Raw genomic sequence first — 22,259 nt, forward strand, 5'->3', positions numbered from 1 at the left:
CCTCCATGTAGTAGTAGGCACCCTTTGGGTAGTAGTAGTATTTGTGAGGGGTGGTGTCGGGCTCCTGGGTTCCATCATTCGATTGCAATAATCGGGATAGAGGAAAAGAAGTAGCAAAGCAATCATGAGTACTCATCCAAAGTACTCGCAAGACTTACATCAGAACTATGCTAAGTATGCATCAATATCAAAGGAATGGGGATATATCTTTGGACTGATCTGCAGAAATGCCAGAAGAGAGGGGAAAAGCCTAGCCTATCAAAGACTAGCATCTTGAAGCATCTTGCAGCATTAGAAGAGTGTAGATTAGCAAAATATAAAGTAGTAGTATGTTGTAGTAACCATGCCTAGAGATTCTTTCTTGACTCCCCGCAAGAAAGCAATCCCAGAGCAATCATATCCATTTCGTGCCTCAACATCTAGTTCTAGTTCTATCAATCGGGATACAACTCCGAGCGTCCGTTATCGTGGACACGACTATTCGAATGGATTAAACTTCCCTATAGGAGTGCACAAACTTATCCAACACACTCAATCAACTCTGGTTGGACACACAATCAGGTCATGACCGGCCTTGGCCGATCAATACGCCGTAGTCCTACCTAGGCTCCACAGAGAGGCTAGCACGCTGGTCTGCATTCTAAACATGCAGGGGTCTTGGGACCATCGCCCTTTGCACTCTTGCAGTTGCGTGGACGGCCAAGATCAGTCCTGGCAACCTCCTTATACAAGGCAGGTGCTTACATGGGCCACCTAGGCACATGCCACTCAATCACTGATGTCGGAAGAGCTTTCGGCTGATACATACCACACAGAGTGCCGATACTTATTCCCGCGGGGTGGTCAGTGCGAAAAAGCCTAGAGGCCTACTCAGATCACATATCCAAACTGTTAGTGTCTTGGGAGCGCGCGGTAACAAGCAGAGACTCACGATCATGTGAACCCGTTGCCCCATCTCGTGGACTTACGGCAAGGGCCCAAAATGCCTGGCCGTGCCATATAATTATCTCGCGGGTACCCTCCAGGTCAACCTAACTGCACATCAACTCATGGGTACACTCACGATCAACTAGACTTCACATTTCTCTCACGGGTACCCCTCGTGGCCGACCCGACTTCATCATATGGTTCTAGGGTAAAGTCAAAGTAACCATGTGTGCAAAACACCGAAGGGGAATTCGAGGAATCACCCTCGATGGGTTCCACTTCATGTAACCGTCAAGCTGAACTAAGGAGGAATCACCCTCGATGGTTCACTTCTGATGGGTTGCACGACAGATTCGTTACCGGATAGTGGTGAAGGAGGAATCACCCTCCGTAGACCATGATCGATTAACTACACTACAGAGATCGTATCAGAAGTGCTATACAAGGTATCACCCTCAGCACTTGATAGTAACCCTGCAGTGTCGTACAACTCAGGGGATGTGATGTGTTGTGTCGGGACCTGGATGTTGATCACGTTGATCGAGTCATCGGACATCAAGCGGGGGCAACTGGGACAAGGTGAGGGGTCATTGGTGGATCACTAACCAACCTATGTTAAGCAGATTAGGATAAGCAGGTTACAAAAGCAGGCTATGCATCAGAATAGGAGCAAGCATGTAGAGAATGGAACTGGGTGATATAGGAATGATCAAGGGGGTTTTGCTTGCCTAGAAGCTCTGTAGTCAGATAGGGACCCTCAACGGTGAAGTAGTTGATCACCGTTTCAACCGCAGTCTCGGGGTCTACTAGAAAGGAAGTAATGGAGGGGAGCACAATAAATAACATAGCAATCAAAAGCATCACAAAGCAAGACATGGCAATACGCAATGCTAGGGGTTCTAAACGATACCACGAAGTGGGAAAACATCTGGGAATCGGAGGGGAAGGATCCATGTTCATCATGTTAGAGTCATGTGTCAGATAAACGGATTGCATATTCGAATTCGTTATATTTTTCCGAGGAAATTTCATATACAAATTATTTTCATGTAAGCTATAGTTTGATTTATATGATTTTACAAAGTTTTAATCATTTCTGGAATTCCTGAGATTATGTTTATTCAAAAAAAACCACACAGACTGCTAGGTGTACCCGTTGCAGTGCACCCAATGTGCGCCAGAGGCTGACGAGTGGGCCCTGGTCAACTGGTGACTCAGCAGTTTGACTGGGTCCACATTGATCAGTCAAGAGGCCAGCGGGACCCATGTGTCATAGACACTATCCCAAATAACAATTTTTAGTTAAAATTTAACTAATCTAGTTAGTGGCCTGGGCCCCAGTAGTCAGTGGCACGAAGGCTAACTTAAACGGGGATTAAGCCCTAGTTAACTGCGCCACATCATCAGTCGTCGGAGTTCACCATTAGCGACCATTTTCATAGTGGAGGGCCTCGGGATGGAGCTACAGGCGGCGGCTCGTGCTGCGGGTTGGTACTACAGTGAGCTAACGCTCGCGCACGTCCACCAGAGGCGTAGGGAGAGTGTTGGGTGCTCTATAACGGCGACGGCCATGGGCGAGGTGGCGGCCGGAGTAGGAGCTCCTCGAGTTCACTGTTGCGATGCACGAGAGTTGACGCCGAGGGTTCCACAGGTTCTTGGGGGTGGCTAGGAATGCGTTGCCGCACTCAGCGTCCACGGATGCAAGCCCTTGCCATGGCAGCAGCAAGGTGCGGTGACGATGGAGCTATGACTATGGTGGGGGTGCGCGTAAGCGCTCGTGTCCGAGATTGAGGGGGAGGCACTACAAAAAAAAGACACATCCGTGACATTTTGGCCCAAACGAAAAAAATATGTCATGGTTATTACACTTCTATGATGATAATTGTGACAAAACCATGTATCATGATAGATGTGGCGGGCTCCTACTTCTATGACAAAAAATCATGATAGAAAATGGGATTTTCATCCTGAGCGGGCCAGGAACACACCTGCATGATATTCTTTGGGCCGTCCATGACATAAAAAATCATGGTAGAATTGGGGGTGAGGAAATTTCCACGGAGTTCCCGGTTACTGTGGGTTGGTCGGGGCCGAGCGATGCATTGTGGTTTGTGCTTTTCTCTCGTACATGCATGTGGTGCAAGCCGTGTCGCTATAACTAAACCCAAGCAAGAGGCGTTCACCTACTGAACCCAAGCGATCGCGTGCTGCTACATACTGAAGCTGATCGATGATCTCTTCACTACTAACTAAATCCGTCGACTCCTTCGCTGCTAACTGTACCCGATCGATCGCTGCTACTGCTTACTGAAGCTGATCGAATCCCCATGCGGGACATAGCTAGCTGGTTGCGTTGCCTCTGGATGAACAGTGCATGTTGCTGCCGTGGGCGCGATACATAGAACGTGTCGAGACGTGGTGAGTCGAGACTATTGGGTTGGCTATGGATGAACTGTTCCCGGTGGGGGTTGGATGAACAGGACCCTGGCCATGTGTAGATGGTTGCCGCTGGATGAACATGACCCCGTGGTAGTACACGGTTGTTGTTGGATGAACAGGACCCCGTGGTAGTACGCAGCTGTGCTGGATGAACAGGACCCCGAGGAGGCCGCCTCACACCCAGTCGGTTGGGTGGATGAATAGGACCCCGTGGAGGCTGGATGAACAATATCCCGTGGATGAACAGTGGCTGGTGGAGGCTGGAGGAAATCGATGGTGGATGAACAGTAGCCCGTGAAGTCCCGTTTTGTGGTACACCACACACCCCTCCGATGAATAGGACCCCGTTTCAACCGTAGGCGGTTGAGAGAAGTCTGTTTCCTCCGTTGTGCGGTACGTAGGCCCCTCCCGATGAACAGGACCCCGTTTTGACCATAGGCGGTTGGAGAGAAGTCTGTTTCTTCTGTTTTGTGGTACGCAAGACCCCTCCCGATGAACAGGACCCTGTTTTGACCGTAGGCAGTCGAAGAGAACTCCGTTTCCTCTGTTGTAGGACGCGAGACCCCGAGCCAATGAACAGGACCCGGTTTAGGCTATTTCGTCCAAGTCGGTTGGCTCCCGATGAACAAGACGCATTTCGACCCAGTCGCTTGCCTCCCGATGAACATGATGCAGTTTCCTCCGTTCTGACCCAGCCGGTTGGCTGCCGATGAATAGGACGTCGTCGGTGTACGCGTTCGAGACCCCGCACGTATGTACATACGTAGCCATATTTACTTTCTTGCAGCGTGGTTGTATGTACGTGTACACGATTTATACATGACTGCCTCAACCGCTACGTCACACGTGCCGCTCCTTTCTTGGCCATGGTTCATCCTTGTAGAGAGATCGATCAACCATTATGTACGTACACGTTCTGTTGGATTATGGATGGGCTTAGGCCCATATAAGAAAAAAAATCCTTGGTTAATCTCTAAGGCCCATTAATGTGTATGACAAGTGGTGGGAAGTGTGGGAAATTAAGTACCATACTGCTACAGTAAGAAGAGTAAGACCTTTTTATAAGGGCTGCTCCACCACTTGCTATTGGGAGCTTGGGAATGGGAGAATTACACGCACACTCCTCCTCCACCGCCGTTCTCCTCGCCTCATCATGACGAGCGTGTGCGCCGCGGCTTGCGGGAATGAGCCGAGCTGAAGCTTATTTTTGCCAGTCAGGAATGGCTAATTAATCTCGGATTAATTAATGAGTCGCTTACTGAAGTGCCACTGCCCGAGAGTTGGACCGTGGGCTGTTCGTGGACTCGGTCGTGGGCCTGAGCCCAGCCCCATCTTCCCAACGGCCTATGTAAGAAGGCGCTGGCCAGTGGAGTGAACCCTAACTTAGTTCACTCACTCCTGCTCGCATAACCCTAGCCATCATCTACTATTCCTCTCAGTGTGCTGCTTCCAGCGATCCATCCTGACGACCGCGTGCACGGTTAGTCGGGAGAGCAGGTGCCTCTGGAATCCTGTCGTTCGAGATCCTGCCTGGGAGAATGACAACAAGGTTTTTGTGGAGCGTCTCGACGCGACTGCTCCCGATCCATTCCCATCTCTGTCCTCCTCTGCTTTCACTACTTCCCCTGCATCAACTCCATGGCTGACGATGAAGCCGCCAAGAAGAAGGCCTTCGCCTCGGCCGCCGCCGCCGCCACGTTGGCCTGGCCAACTGGAGGGTATGACTCGTTCATCCCCTATTTTCTCGTTCATGTGTTGGCCGTATATATGATGTTCATAGATGTTACAGTTCTATATATTGTACATGCTCACATTCTTAGGTGTTGGTATGAGTTGCATACCGTATTGCCATGCTTACTGTTTACTCGTGGATTAGATTAGTCAGAAAAGTGCTAATATTTCCAACAATCCAAAAACCTTATTTTAGGCACTTTCTGACTCATGGCTTCGCCGCTACACTGAAATCGGAAAAGTTTACTGGGACGCATTTTAAGCGTTGGCAGACGAGGACTACCTTGTGGCTCACAACAATGAACGTGTTCTGGGTTTGTGGTGTGTCTCCCACGGAAATGATTGCTCCTGTACAGGAGAATGCATTTAGGGAGGCAACCACCATATTTGTGGGAGCTGTTCTTACTATGATCAGAGATAAGCTAGTCGACACATATCTCCATATGCGTGTTGCCAAGAATTTGTGGGATGCACTCGAAGCTATGTTCGGTGCAACTAATGCTGGAAGCGAGTTCTATGCTATGGAGCAGTTCCATGATTACAAAATGGTTGATAACCGTTCTGTATTGGACCATGCCCTTGAGATACAATGCATCACTAAGGAGTTGGATATCCTGAAGGGTGAGTTACTGGACAAGTTTGTCGCGAGTTGCATTATTGCAAAACTCCCTCCTGGATGGAGGAACTTTGCTACTTCTCTCAAGCACTTGAGACGTGAATTCTGTTGAGGATGTCATTGGTCATTTAAGTGTTGAGGAGAACTCGAGAGCAAAGGACTCACATGTGAAGAGTTTAAAGTGTCCATGAGAAGCGACCGAATAGACCAGTACACTACAAATGTCCCTGCTCCTCTTCACTACAAGGAACATACTGTACTACTGTTATACTCCCTCGGTTCCTAAATATAAGTCTTTGTAGATATTCCACTATGGATCACATATGGATGTATATAGATACATTTTAGAGTGTAGATTCACTCATTTTGCTCTGTATGTAGTCCTTGGAGGAATTTCTACAAATAATTATATAGGAACAGAGAGAGTACTTATTAAAGAAGAATAGAAGAGGAGCATGCTAAAGAAGAGCAAGCAGATTTTGGATAATAAAATATTCGTTGCCCACACACGATGAATCGGAGTGCATAAAGAATGCAACTCCATGTTGTCCCTCGATATGTGGTGCATGTGCTTTTAAAAAGTAAAGTACGAACATTAGCTAAAAAATTAAACATTCTCTATTTTAGTACATGTTAGCAACATATCAGATATATATTTGAGCAACTAAGTTTGGAATTATGAGTGGCATGTTGTTTAGCTTGATGGGTTGAGGAGCACTTCTTGCACATCTCGAATCACCTATGATGATGTAGGGGATGTCTAAATGCAAGTCGCCTGACTTTCATCATTTGGGCCAGTCGACCATTTCAGGCGGTTGGATGAAGATCCTATGTCTCCTAACCCTTCTTCTACCTCACCTCTTATTCTTACCCTACAGACCACCGCACGGGCCACTGACCGAACCACCGGGCCCCGCCCTCCCCTGAACCGCCCACCACCTCCGGTCTTCTGCCGGCCTCGCCATCCCTCTAGCCAACCCCACCCCACCCCCACTGGCGTCGAGTTTTGCCTCCGGCGAGGCCCCATCATAGCCCGACGACCGCCCCCCACAACCACTATCCCCACCTGAAACCCCAAGATAGATAATGGGGCAGCCCTCCGGCGAGCCCCTTCTTTCCCTTCGGCGAGCTCCAACGAGCTCTCAAAGAAGGAATGACCCCAAATTTAAATTCAATCAACTATCATTTAAGCTAATGTGGAATATAAAAGGGGAAACCCATAAGCATTGCGAGTATAGTGGCGAGCGTGTCATGGCGGATCTGAAGGTGCAAACCGGACAAAAGCAACTTCACGACCAATGTTTGGTTTCAACTAACAAGTAAGATTCTAAGTGATGGACAAGAAATCACAGTAAAGCATTGGTGATCTATTTTCTTGCTGAGATAAACAACTTGAGCAGATACAAAAGAGTATCGTCTTTGGTGTGGTGCCAATGCCATGTAAGCATCTACTGAGACATTGAGGGTGCTGCGATAGCGATGGCTATCGGTGGCGTGGAAGTAGATCTAGGAGGGCATACAGTGGCGGTGAGGGAAATATCCCGGTACAGTGGACGAGACGATCATACGAGCAGCCTCGACAAGGTGGACGACGGTGCGGATGAAGCGAGAGGACGCGATGCAAGGATCCTAGTCCGAAGCCGTGGATGAGAGAGGTCAATCTCTTGTAATGTACGACGACGTCGGGGTATCAGCTCCGGCATGGTGGAGGAGGACGGCGGTGGATGGGGTGGCGAACGAAGGAGACTGCAGTGGAGAAGGTGTTTTGGCGCCCATGGTGTATGAATGGGGAAATAGAGGGAGAGAGGTAGGGAGACAATGTCTTTAGGATGCGCTTGGCTGAAATGCGAGGAAATTATCAAACTTAGCGCCCATTTAAAATTTCCTACATCACACCAATATTGGTCGGTGGGGGATAGGACAGTAATCTCGCATACAACAAATATTTGCCGACGGAGATTTCGGCCAAGGAGAGTTTGTTTTGGCGCCCACCGTGTATGAATCGGGGTGAGAGGCAATTTCGACCAAGGAGAAACTATGTTTTGGCGCCAACTGTGTATGAATTCGGGGAGGTGATAGGCGAAGGCGGTTATGTCATGTTTGAGTGAAATTACAAGCCTACCCCTATCAAAACCTATAGAAATTGATCCGATAGGCTTTGCGTGTCAGGGATAGGCAGTAATTTCCATCTCACAGGTTTTGCTTTCGGGCGGTTACTACGAGTTTCTCCGCTTCCTTCAAACTTTTGCAGAAAAACATTCACGTTTACCGTGCCAACTCAATTCGAATCCATTTTGTATTCTTTTATTCAGGCATGATCAATTTTGTATTCGAATACAAATCTAGATACATCACTTATATATATATATATACTTTCAAAAGCACAATAAAGAATTCTGCTCCTTTATATATAAAATATGATTTACAAATGAAGTGATCTCAAAATCATAAGGGTGAATTCAAAATTTTCAAACCAAATTATGTTCAACTTTTAAATCAAACTTGTTAAACCAAATTATGTTCAACTCGAATGTATGGATCAGTAATATCAATATATTAAATAACATACATGCGTGCAAATTCAAATTAGTATGCATGTTGGATAGATCATTTTTGGTTCGAGTATAAATTACATGTATCATCATATCGTTTTCAAATACTTGAATCCCTTTTATGTTGACATCTTCTATACACGCAACTAAATATTTGAATCTCCTTTCACGCCCATCTCTCTCTAGGCCTCTCTCGCGTGCTCCTTCGTGTAGCTATTACTATCTTTTCTCCATCTCACCTGCACACTCACTACATGTTTCTCCCATTTCCGCAAACAAGGTCTCTCGCCATCTCCCTCGAGAAGTATCACACTCTCTCTATATTTATAGATTCGCTGGTACCATAACGTGCTATACAAACGGTTTTTTAACCCCTTTCCGTGATGGAGTTTTAAACTGTTGCCTAGTGAGTGTGGGCGATAGGGGGTCCTTCCCACATGACCCAGAAACCGCCAGGGATAGGCGAGCGGCTATTGACGATCGCCATAGAATAAACGTACGAGAAGTCACACCAGTCCCACACGTTACGTCTTGATGTTACATTTCTGATCCGAGAGGCATCCTAAATGATTACGCCGCTATAGTCACGAGAAAAAGGTGGATATCACAAACATTTAATCTACCGATGTGTTTGCGATAGGTACGTTATCACACACAGTTCAAAAATGTAAAATGCGTGCGGTGCCTTTACTATCGCCAATGTGTCCATTTTCATAACTGTGTGCGATAGGTATTCCTATCACACACGCACACATGTGTCATGGGAAACCACGGCCACCTATGGGGCCATGAGCCCCTTTTGGTTCGGTGGGGGGATGGCACTACAAAAAAAAGACACATCCGTGACATTTTGGGCTGAACGAATTTTTTTTCTGTCATAGATATGACACTTCTATGACGATAATTGTGACAAAACTCGGTATCATCATAGATGTGGTGGGCTCCTACTTCTATGACAAAAAATCATGACAGAAAATGGGCTTTTCGTCCTGGGCGGGTCGGAGAAGCAACTGCATGACATTCTTTGGGCCGTCCATGATAGAAAAACCCATGGTAGAAGCGAGGGCGAGGAAAATTTCGGGGAGTTCCTGGTTACGGTGGGAGGTCGGGGGCCGAGCGATGCGCGTTTCTGTAGTACACGTACACACGTGTGTGCGAGGCATTGGCTCTAACTCAACCCGAAAGAGGCGTTGGGCTCTAACTGAACCCGAGCAATTGCACTACAGGCTACGCGTTACTGAACCCGAGCGATCAATCGATGGGTGTTAACTGAACCCAATCGAGCGATTCCTTCGCTACTGCTGCTAACTGAAGCCGATCGATTGGATGAACAGTGAGCGTCGCAAGGGAGGGGAGGGGGGGTTGAATGAACAGTGAGTGGTGGCGTTGCCTCTGGAGGAACAGGACCCCATGGTGTGGAGGGCTGGATGAACAGTAGACGATGGAGGGGTGCCCGTGGAGGGGTGGTTGACTAGTAGCCGGTGGAGTAGCATGCGGTGGAGGCTGGATGAATAGGAGGCCGTGGAGGCTGGAGGAGGTCGATAGTGGAGATGAACAGTATCCCATGGAGTCCCGTTTTGCGGTACGCCACACCCCTCCAGATGAACAGGACCCCCGTTTCGACTGCAGCGCTCCAACACAAGTCCGTTTCGTCCGTTTTGCGGTACGCCACATCCCTCCCGATCAACAGGACCCCCGTTTCGACTGTAGGAGGCCCGTTTCCTCTGTTTTGCGATACGCCACACCCCTCCCGATCAACAGGACCCCTGTTTCAACCGTAGGAGGTCCGTTTCCTCCGTTTTGAGTACGCCACACCCCTCCCGATCAACAGGAACCCGTTTCAAATGTGGCCGGTCGAACACAAGGCCGTTTCCTCCGTTATGCGGTACGCCAGGCCTCGTTTCCATCACCTATTCCGTCAAAGCCCTCCCAATGAACACGACCAAGCATTCCGTTCCGACCCAGCCGGTTGGCTCCCACGCGTCCCGTTGCCTCCAGATGAACACGACGCATTCCGTTGCCTCCCCATGAACACGACACATTCCGTTGCCTCCCCATGAACACGACACATTCTGTTGCCTCCCCATGAACACGATGACAATGATTTTTCTCCATTCCGACCCAGCCATGTACACGAGCCCTGGCCGTACATATGCGCGAGTAGGCGTTCGAGACCCTACCCGTATGTACGTATGTGGTCGTATTTTCTTTCTTGCACCCTGACCGATGTACGTACGTGTACATGCTACGTGCGCGCCTCTACTACGACATGTGCGCGCCTCTACATCCACCAGTATATATGTACGTACATGTTCGCGACCAGAATGACAACGCTACGTACGCTTCGACTAGGTGGGTCCCGACTGTCAGGCACTTCCTTGCCTACGAGGATGTAGCTGGTGGGTCCCAGCAGTCAGGGGGGCGAATCGTTATTTTTTTGCCCGGACGCACTTCGTTGCGTGCGAAGATGTAGCTGGTGGGTCCCAGCAATCAGGGGGGTGAATCGTTTTTTTTGCCCGAACACACTTCCTTGCGTGCGAAGGTGTAGCTGGTGGGTCCCAGCAGTCAGGGGGGAAACGTTTTTTCGCGAAATACGATGGCCCTGTTGGGGAACGTAGCAGAAATTCAAAATTTTCTACGCATCACCAAGATCAATCTATGGAGATACTAGCAACGAGAGAGAGGGGAGTGCATCTTCATACCCTTGAAGATCGCGATGCGGAAGCGTTACAAGAACACAGTCGGTGGAGTCATTCACGAAGCGATTCAGATCGCGGCCGAGTTCGATCTAAGCACCGAAGAATGGTGCCTCCGTGTTCAACACACGTCCAACCCGGTGACGTCTCCCGTGCCTTGATCCAGCAAGGAGAGAGGGAGAGGTTGGGGAAGACTCCGTCCAGCAGCAGCACGATGGCGTGGTGGTGATGGAGGAGCGTGGCACTCCAGCAGGGCTTCGCCAAGCACTGCGAGAGACGAGGAGGGAGAGGGGTAGGGCTGCGCCAGGAGAGATGACAACTCATGTGTTGTGCAGCCCCAAAACCCCCACTATATATAGGGGAAGGGTTGAGGGGCCGGCCCCCTCCAGATCCCATCTAGAGGGGAGGGGCGGCGGCCAGGAGGGGGAGACTTTCCCCCGAAGCAAGGTGGAGGCGCCCCCTCCCCTAGGGTTTTCAACCCTAGGCGCCTTGGGCCCTTGGGGAGGGGCGCACCAGCCCACTAGGGGATGGTTCCCTCCCATATTCAGCCCATTAAGTCCCCCGGGACAGGTGGCCCACCCGGTGGACCCCAGGACACCTTTCGGTGGTCCCGATACAATACCGATAACCCCCGAAACTATTCCGGTGACTGAAACTGGACTTCCCATATATAAATCTTTACCTCCAGACCATTCCGGAACTCCTTGTGATGTCCGGGATCTCATCCGGGACTCCGAAAAACATTCGGTAAGCACATACAAACTTCCTTTATAACCCTAGCATCATCGAACCTTAAGTGTGTAGACCCTACGGGTTCGGGAATCATGCAGACATGACCGAGACACCTCTCTGGCCAATAACCAACAGCGGTATCTAGATACCCATGTTGGCTCCCACATGTTCCACGATGATCTCATCGGATGAACCACGATGTCAAGGATTCAAGCAATCCCGTATGCAATTCTCTTTGTCAATCGATACGTTACTTGCCGGAGATTTTATCGTCGGTATCCCAATACCTCGTTCAATCTCGTTATCGGCAAGTCACTTTACTCATTCCGTAATGCATGATCCCGTGGCCAACCACTTGGTCACATTGAGCTCATTATGATGATGCATTACCGAGTGGGCCCAGAGATACCTCTCCGTCATACGGAGTGACAAATCCCAGTCTCGATTCGTGCCAACCCAATAGACACTTTAGGAGATACCTGTAGTGCACCTTTATAGTCACCCAGTTATGTTGTGACGTTTGCTACACCCAAAGCACTCCTACGGTATCAGGGAGTTACACAATCTCATGGTCTAAGGAAATGATACTTGACATTAGAAAAGCTTTAGCAAACGAACTACACAATCTTGTGCTATGCTTAGGATTGGGTCTTGTCCATCACATCATTCATCCCGTTATCAATGACATCCAATGTCCATGGTCAGGAAACCATGACCATCTGTTGATCAACGAGCTAGTCAACTAGAGGCTCACTAGGGACATGTTGTGGTCTATGTATTCACACATGTATTACGGTTTCCAGTTAATACAATTATAGCATGAACAATAGACAATTATCATGAACAAGGAAATACAATAATAACCATTTTATTATTGCCTCTAGGGAATATTTCCAACAGTCTCCCACTTGCACTAGAGTCAATAATCTAGTTCACATCACTATGTGATTGTAATGAATCAACACCCATGGGGTTTGATCATATCTCGCTTGCGAGAGAGGTTATTAGTCAACGGATCTGAACCTTTCAGATCCGTGTGTGCTTTGCAAATCTCTATGTCATCTCCTAGATGCAGCTACCACGCTCTATTTGGAGCTATTCCAAATAATTGTTCTACTATATGAATCCGGTTTACTACTCAGAATAATCCGGATTAGTGTCAAAGTTTGCATCGGCATAACCCTTTACGACGAACTCTTTTACCACCTCCATAATCGAGAAAATTCCTTAGTCCACTAGTTACTAAGGATAAGTTTGACCACTGTCCTGTGATTCATTCCTGGATCACTCTTGTACCCCTTGACTGACTCATGGCAAGGCAAACTTCAGGTGCGGTACACAACATAGCATACTGTAGAGCCTGTGTCTAAAGCATAGGGGACGACCTTCGTCCTTCCTCTCTCTTCTGTCGTGGTCAGGTCTTGAGTCTTACTCAATACTCACACCTTATAACACAGCCAAGAACTCCTTCTTTGCCGATCTATTTTGAACTCCTTCAAAATCTTGTCACGGTATGTGTTCGTTTGAAAGTACTATTAAGCGTTGTTGATCTATCCTTATAGATCTTGATGCTCAATGTTCAAGTAGCTTAATCCAGGTTTTCCATTGAAAAACACTTTTCAAATAACCATATATGCTTTCCAGAAATTCTACATCATTTTTGATCAACAATATGTCAACAACATATACTCATCAGAAATGCTATAGTGCTCCCACTCACTTCTTTGGAAATACAAGTTTCTGATAAACTTTGTATAAACCCAAAATCTTTGATCATCTCATCAAAGCGTATATTACAACTCCGAGATGCTTACTCCAGTCCTTAGAAGGATTGTTGGAGCTTTGCATACTTGTTAGCATCTTTTAGGATTGACAAAACCTTATGGTTGTATCACATACAACCTTTCCTCAAGAAAATCATTGAGGAAACAATGTTTTGACATCCTATCTGCAAGATTTCATAAACAATGCAGGAACTGCTAATATAATTTCAACAGACTCTTAGCATCGCTATGAGTGAGAAATTCTCATCATAGTCAACTCCTTGAACTTGTCGGAAAACATCTTAGCGACAAGTCGAGCTTTCTTAATGGTGACACTTACCATCATTGTCCGTCTTCCCCTTTTAAAATCCATCTGTACCTAACAGCCTTACGACCATCAAGTAGTTCTTCCAAAGTCTACACTTTGTATTATACATGGATCCTCTCTCGGATTTTATGGCCTCGAGCCATTTGTCGGAATCCAGGCCCACCATCGCTTCTCCATAGCTCGTAGGTTCATTGTTGTCTAGCAACATGACCTCCAAGATAGGATTACCGTACCACTCTGAAGCAGTACGCGTCCTTGTCGTCCTACGAGGTTTGGTAGTGACTTGATTTGAAGTTTCATGATCACTATCATCAACTTCCACTTCAATTGGTGTAGGTGCCACAGGAACAACTTCCTGTGCCCTGCTACACACTAGTTGAAGTGATGGTTCAATAACCTCATCAAGTCTCCACCATCCTCCCACTCAATTTTTTCGAGAGAAACTTCTCCTCGAGAAAGGACCCGTTTATAGAAACAATTACTTTTGCTTCCGGATCTGAATTAGGAGGTATAGCCAACTGTTTTGGGTGTCCTATGAAGATGTATTTATTCGCTTTGGGTTCGAGCTTATCAGGATGAAACTTTTTCACATAAGCGTCGCAACCTCAAACTTTCAAGAAGCGACAGCTTAGGTTTCTCTAAACCATAGTTCATACGGTGTCATCTCTACGAAATTATGTGGTGCCCTGTTTAAAGTGAATGCGGTTGTCTCTAATGCCTAACCCATAAACGATAGTGGTAATTCAATAAGATACATCATGGTATGCACCATATCCAATAGGGTGCAGCTATGATGTTCGGACACACCATCACACTATGGTGTCCCAGGTGGTATTAATTGTGAAACAATTTCCACAATGTCTTAATTGTGTACCAAACACGCAACTCAGATATTCATCTTTGTGATCATATCATAGACATTTTATCCTTTTGTCACGACGATCTTCAACTTCACTCTAAAATCACTTGAACCTTTGAATAATTCAGACTTTTGTTTCATCAAGTAAATACACTCAGAATCTACTCAACTCATCTGTGAAGCAAAAACATAATGATATCCACTGCATGCCTCAGCACTCATTGGACTGCAGACATCAAAATGTGTTACTTCCAACAAGTTGCTTTCTTGTTCCATCTTACTGAAAACGAGGCTTTCAGTCATCTTGCCCATGTGGTATGATTTAGATGTCTCAAGTGATTCAAAAATCAAGTGAGTCCAAACGATCCATCTGTATGGAGTTTCTTCATGCGTACATACCAATAGACATGGTTCGCATGTCTCAAACTTTTCAAAAACGAGTGAGTCCAAAACATCCATTAACATGGAGCTTCTTCATGCGTTTTATACCAATATGACTCAAATGGCAGTGCCACAAGTAGGTGGTACTATCATTACTATCTTATATCTTTTGGCATGAACATGTGTATCACTATGATCGAGATTCAATAAACCATTCATTTTAGGTGCAAGACCATTGAAGGTATTATTCAAATAAACAGAGTAACCATTATTCTCCTTAAATGAATAACCGTATTGCGATATACATAATCCAATCATGTCTATGCTCAACACAAACACCAAATAACAATTATTTAGGTTTAACACCGATCCCGATGGTAGAGGGAGCGTGCGATGTTTGATCACATCAACCTTGGAAATACTTCCAACACATATCGTCACCTCGCCTTTAGCTAGTCTCCGTTTATTCTGTAGCCTTTTATTTCGGGTTACTAACACTTAGCAACCGAACCGGTATCTTAATACCCTGGTGCTACTAGGAGTACTAGTAAAGTACACATTTAATACAATGTATATCCAATATACTTCTGTCAACCTTGCCAGCCTTCTCATCTACCAAGTATCTAGGGTAGTTCTGCTCAGTGACCGTTCCCTCATTACAGAAGCACTTAGTCTCGGGTTTGGGTTCAACCCTGGGTTTCTTCACTAGAGCAACAACTGATTTGCCGTTTCATGAAGTATCCCTTCTTGCCCTTGCCCTTGCCCTTCTTGAAACTAGTGGTTTCACTAACCATCAACAATTGATGCTCCTTCTTGATTTCTACTTTCACGGTGTCAAACGTCGCGAATATTTCAAGGATCATCATATCTATCCCTAATATGCTATAGTTCATCACGAAGCTCTAGTAGCTTGGTGGCAATGACTTTGGAGAAACATCACTATCTCATCTGGAAGATTAATTCCCGCTCGATTCAAGTGATTGTTGTACCCAGACAATCTGAGTACAAGCTCAACGATTGAGCTTTTCTCCCTTAGTTTGTAGGCTAAGAAACTCGTCGGAGGTCTCATACCTCTTGACATGGGCACGAGCCTGAAATCCCAATTTCAGCCCTTGGAACATCTCATATGTTCTGCGACGTTTCAAAAACGTCTTCGGTGCCACAATTCTAAACCGTTTAACATTACTAAACTATCATGTAGTCATCAAAACGTGTATGTCAGATGTTCGCAACATCCACAGACGATGTTCGAGGTTCAGCACATCGAGCGGTGCATTAAGGACATAAGCCTTCTGCATAGTAATGAGGACAATCCTCAGTTTATGGACCCAGTCCGCATAATTGCTACTATTAACTTTCAACTAAATTTTCTCTAGGAACATATCTAAAACAGTAGAACTAAAGCGCGAGCTACGACATAATTTTCAAAGACCTTTTGACTATGTTCAGGATAATTAAGTTCATCTAATGAACTCCCACTCAGATAGACATCCCTCCAGGCATCTAAGTGATACATGATCTGAGTCAACTAGGCCGTGTCCGATCATCACGTGAGACGGACTAGTCATCATCGATGAACATCTTCATGTTGATCATATCTACTATACGACTCATGTTCGACCTTTCGGTCTCTTGTGTTTCGAGGCCATGTCTGTACATGCTAGGCTCGTCAAGTCAACCTAAGTGTTTCGCGTGTGTAAATCTGGCTTACACCCGTTGTATGTGAACGTTAGAATCTATCACACCCGATCATCACGTGGTGCTTCAAAACAATGAATTTTTGCAATGGTGCACAGTTAGGGGGGACACTTGCTTGAAATTTTAGTGAGGGATCATCTTATTTATGCTACCGTCGTTCTAAGCAAATAAGATGTAAACACATGATAAACATCTCATGTAATCAAATAGTGACATGATATGGCCAATATCATTTTGCTCCTTTTGATCTCCATCTTCGGGGCGCCATGATCATCATCATCACCGGCATGACACCATGATCTCCATCATCATGATCTCCATCATCGTGTCTCCATGAAGTTGTCTCTCCAACTATTACTTCTACTACTATGGCTAATAGTTTAGCAATAAAGTAAAGTAATTACATGGCGTTACTCAATGACACACAGGTCATACAATAAATTAAGACAACTCCTATGGCTCCTGCCGGTTGTCATACTCATCGACATGCAAGTCGTGATTCCTATTACAAGAACATGATCAATCTCATACATCACATATATTTCATTCATCACATCCTTTTTGGCCATATCACATCACACGGCATATGCTGCAAAAACAAGTTAGACGTCCTCTAATTGTTGTTGCAAGTTTTTACGTGGATGCTATAGGTTTCTAGCAAGAACATTTCTTACCTACACCAAAACCACAACGTGATATGGCAATTGCTATTTACCCTTCATAAGGACCCTTTTCATCGAATCCGATCCGACTAAAGTGGGAGAGACTGGCACCCGCTAGCCAACTTATGCAATAAGTGCATGTCAGTCGGTGGAACCTGTCTCACGTAAGTGTACGTGTAAGGTCGGTCCGGGCCGCTTCATCCCACAATACCGTCGAAACAAGATAGGACTAGTAACGGTAAGCATATTGAACAAAATCAACACCCACAACAACTTGTGTTCTACTCGTGCATAGAATCTACGCAATAGACCTAGCTCTGATATCACTGTTGGGGAACGTAACAGAAATTCAAAATTTTCTACGCATCACCAAGATCAATCTATGGAGATACTAGCAACAAAAGAGAGGGGAGTGCATCTTCATACCCTTGAAGATCGCGATGCGGAAGCGTTACAAGAACACAGTCGGTGGAGTCGTTCACGAAGCGATTCAGATCGCGGCCGAGTTCGATCTAAGCACCGAAGAACGGTGCCTCCGTGTTCAACACACGTGCAGCCCGGTGACGTCTCCCGTGCCTTGATCTAGCAAGGAGAGAGGGAGAGGTTGGGGAAGACTCCGTCCAGCAGTAGCACGATGGCGTGGTGGTGATGGAGGAGCGTGGCACTCCAGCAGGACTTCGCCAAGCACTGCGAGAGACGAGGAGGGACAGGGGTAGGGCTGCTCCAGGAGAGATGAAAACTCATGTGTTGTGCAGCCCCAAAACCCCCACTATATATAGGGGAAGGGGAGAGGGGCCGGCCCCCTCCAGATCCCATCTAGAGGAGAGGGGCGGCGGCCAGGAGGGGGAGACTTGCCCCCCAAGCAAGGTGGAGGCGCCCCCTCCCCTAGGGTTTTCAACCCTAGGCGCATTGGGCCCTTGGGGAGGGGCGCGCCATCCCACTAGGAGCTGGTTCCCTCCCATATTCAGCCCATTAAGTCCCCCGGGATAGGTGGCCCCACCCGGTCGACCCCAGGACACCTTTCGGTGGTCCCGGTACAATACCGATAACCCGTGAAACTATTTCGGTGACTGAAACTGGACTTCCCATATATAAATCTTTACCTCCGGACCATTCTGGAACTCCTCGTGACGTCCGGGATCTCATCCGGGACTCCGAACAACATTCGGTAACCACATACAAACTTCCTCTATAACCCTAGCGTCATCGAACCTTATGTGTGTAGACCCTACGGGTTCGGGAATCATGCAGACATGGCCGAGACACCTCTCCGGCCAATAACCAATAGCGGGATCTGGCTACCCATGTTGGCTCCCACATGTTCCACGATGATCTCATCGGATGAACCACGATGTCAAGGATTCAAGCAATCCCGTATGCAATTCTCTTTGTCAATCGGTACGTTACTTGCCCGAGATTCGATCATTTGTGGCAGAGAACTTATAGCCCATTTGCGTTTTGTAAGAATGTACAACCCATTTTTGAATTCTAATGGAATTTACAACAGCCCATTTATAGTTTATTAAAAGTACAACCCATTTTCTAGCTAGGACAATGATTAATAATTTCAACCAACCGTTGAAGACAGAATTCGATAAGATTTCCCACATTTTGATGGGATCCGAAATATTTTTATCCCAAAATTTCTAGTCAGATTAAATATAAATTTGTATTACGTAAAAATCCAACGAAACATTGCGCGTGCAACAATGAAAATTTAAGATTTTCAAAATCCATAAATAATATTTTATAAACTAATTTCGTGTTTGGTGCTTTTTTATAGTTACTGCCCAGTTTTTATAATTGCATCCCATTTATTATTTTTTAAAGCCCATTTTCCTGTTAAGCCTAATGCATCCCTCCTAGGAAAGATTTGCAGCCCAACGGGGCGGAGAATAACAAGTTGACCTTGCCTGGGTATTCCTCAAAAAGACGTATAGCTCGGCTAGCCATTTTCATCTTGAAAAAATTAGTATCTGGGCTGGATATCTGGCCTGGGCTAGACAGGCCACAGCCCGCCCAGTTAATACCCTGCTCTCCTCTGAAGAACAACAAAATCATCGCCAAGAAAAACTCTGCAGTGCTCATGCCTCAAAAACAAAAATACTGCTTGAGCTGCTTGGTCCCAGCTGTCGGCTGCACCTTGTGCAATTCTCTCGTTTATATTGACTACATATGTTGACAATGGTGTGGGACCGTGATGTTAGGAAACCAGGAGAAAGCAAAAAAAGATACAGTTGTACATAATAAGGAGGCACTTGTGTATGTACGGCTATGGCCCTAGTGGGTCCCTAGTGTCATCCAGTCAAAATAAAGTCATCTCCTGAATCCTCATGTTCGTTCCTGATGTTAACAATGCTCGGCGCCACGGCGAGCGCAACAACTCAAAGGACAATGGAGAGGGCCTCGCGGGCCCTATGGATGGTCTGATACAGCGCCCGCTGCTCATTCAGGAAGCCAGGATCATCGGACACTTATGAGCACCTTCGAGAAACTGAGACGACACGAAACGGTAAGGCCGTGCTTGGCAGCTCTGGTTTATTTCAAACCTGTATTAACATACAAGTGTAATTTACTCGTCATCGGAAACAACGCGTAAAATACAGGCGTAATGAAACCGAGGGCCCGAGGTCTGTAAGTAAAACCGGCGGGTTATGCGTGTAATTTGAGAGACTAGTGTATATTTTATGAGCACTGCTATATGGATGACATTACCAGATGATACATGCACGACGTGCGTATCATGCCATCCATGGGCAAGGCTGAAACAACAGCTAACGCTGGATTAGCAATCGTCCAAGTGTCGTTCAGCATTTTTATTGTGTGTGAAGTACTTCCGATATTTTACTAGTCGAAATCGACCAACCAAGCGCCTTCGCCTGAGACCATCTGCTTTAATTTACAAGTGTCAATTTTACAAGCGGTTTTGGTTGGAAAACGACGATCCAATCACGGCCTAATATCATGAGTTGGTTGGAAGATCATATGGTTTCACGTCTAACCTACCCGACTTGTCGTATAGGCTATGAATGAAACATCAGACGATGAACTTCTTAAGCACGGAAACAATAGAAGAGGATGATCTTCTTAACAAGCAAATCACTGGCATTAGATCAACATGCAAAACAATACGAAGCATTATTCTCAGGAGGCACGGTGAACAGCTCGTGATGCCGCATGCCACAAGATTCCAAGCTCAACTTTGCAATCAAACACAAGGCCTGGCATTACATAGACAATATTCAGAACAAACCTTAACACAAGAATATCTCAGCAGAGTAACTATTTACTTCTAAACTGAACACATGAATAGGAAAAAACACTCGACGCTGCTCACAGCAAGGGCATCCCACTCAAAAATATCAAATGCATGTCTTCTGGCTAACATCAATGAGCAAATTTTGACAAGGTTTTCCAATTCCAATATATTAAACTAACGTCTTATTGCTAACATCAATGATTAAACTTTGAAAAGCTTATCCTATTCAAAATATGTAATGCCTATGATCGTGGACTCCTGTCGTAGCTTCTTGTACTTGTTTGGGCACTTTTTGCCCAGGGCACTCCACGTGTTGTTAAATTGCCAATGCTCTCTGCAGACTAGTCATGTCACCGGTTGTCGGTGTAAAAATCGGCGGATCTCGGGTGGGGGGTCCCGAACTGTGCGTCTAGGCGGATGGTAACAAGAGACAAGGGACACGATGTTTTACCCAGGTTCGGGCCCTCTTGATGGAGGTAAAACCCTACGTCCTGCTTGATTGATATTGATATTGTGGATGTTTACAAGAGTGGATCTACCACGAGATCAAGGAGGCTAAACCCTAGAAGCTAGCCTATGGTATGATTGTAATGGTTGTTGTTGTGTCCTACGGACTAGAGCCATCCGGTTTATATAGACACCGGAGAGGGCTAGGGTTACATAGAGTCGGTTACAATGGTAGGAGATCTACGTATCCGTATCGCCAAGCTTGCCTTCCACGCCAAGGAAAGTCCCCTCCGGACACGGGACGAAGTCTTCAATCTTGTATCTTCATAGTCTTGGAGTCCGGTCGATGATGATAGTCCGGCCGATGATAGTTCGGCCGAGGATGGTAGTCCGGCTATCCGGACACCCCCTAATCCGGGACTCCCTCAGTAGCCCCCGAACCAGGCTTCAATGACGATAAGTCCAGCATGTGTGTAGTCTTCGGTGTTGCAAGGCGGGTTCTCCTTCAAGTTCTACGTACCTGCCGAACAGTGTCCGGCTTCCTCATCAATGTTGCGCGTCTTGGCTCCACGCCCAATAACGGCCTTCTTCCACGCGTCGCGCGAATGTGAAAAGCCAGGGTGTCTTTTATGTTTTACCCCCTAGTTGTGCGAATAATCTGCCTATAAGGGAGGTAAGAATCCAGATCCAAATCACCATCTTCCTCCCGCAAATACTCATCGGAGCACTTTCGACCAAGAATCCATTCCATCATGGACCGTCAACGCGGTTCCTTTTCTCGCGCTCCCAGCCCTTTGCCAGGAGATTGGAGGAGATGCTCTGTTCCGCACAACGAGCTGGTGAAGCTCCAAGCGGGGGGATATCTCCCTCCGGCCTTTATGGTTCCGGTTCGAGCTGGGCTGGCCACCTACAAAGGTGGGAAGCAAGCGGAGGTTACCCCAAGTCCCAACAAAGGGGAGCGGGTATGCTTCGTCCCCTATCTGATAAGGGGGCTCGGATTTCCTGTACATCCATTCCTCCGCGGGCTCCTGGAGTTCTATGGACTCCAGCTTCATCACCTCACGCCTGCCTCAATCCTGCATATTGCGGGTTACGTAGCTCTTTGCGAGCTATTCCTGGGCGTCGAGCCCCATTTCGCGCTGTGGAAGAGGTTGTTCTGCCTTGTACCC

Source organism: Triticum dicoccoides, chromosome 2B (assembly GCF_002162155.2).
Source record: "Triticum dicoccoides isolate Atlit2015 ecotype Zavitan chromosome 2B, WEW_v2.0, whole genome shotgun sequence".
NCBI lineage: Eukaryota > Viridiplantae > Streptophyta > Magnoliopsida > Poales > Poaceae > Triticum > Triticum dicoccoides.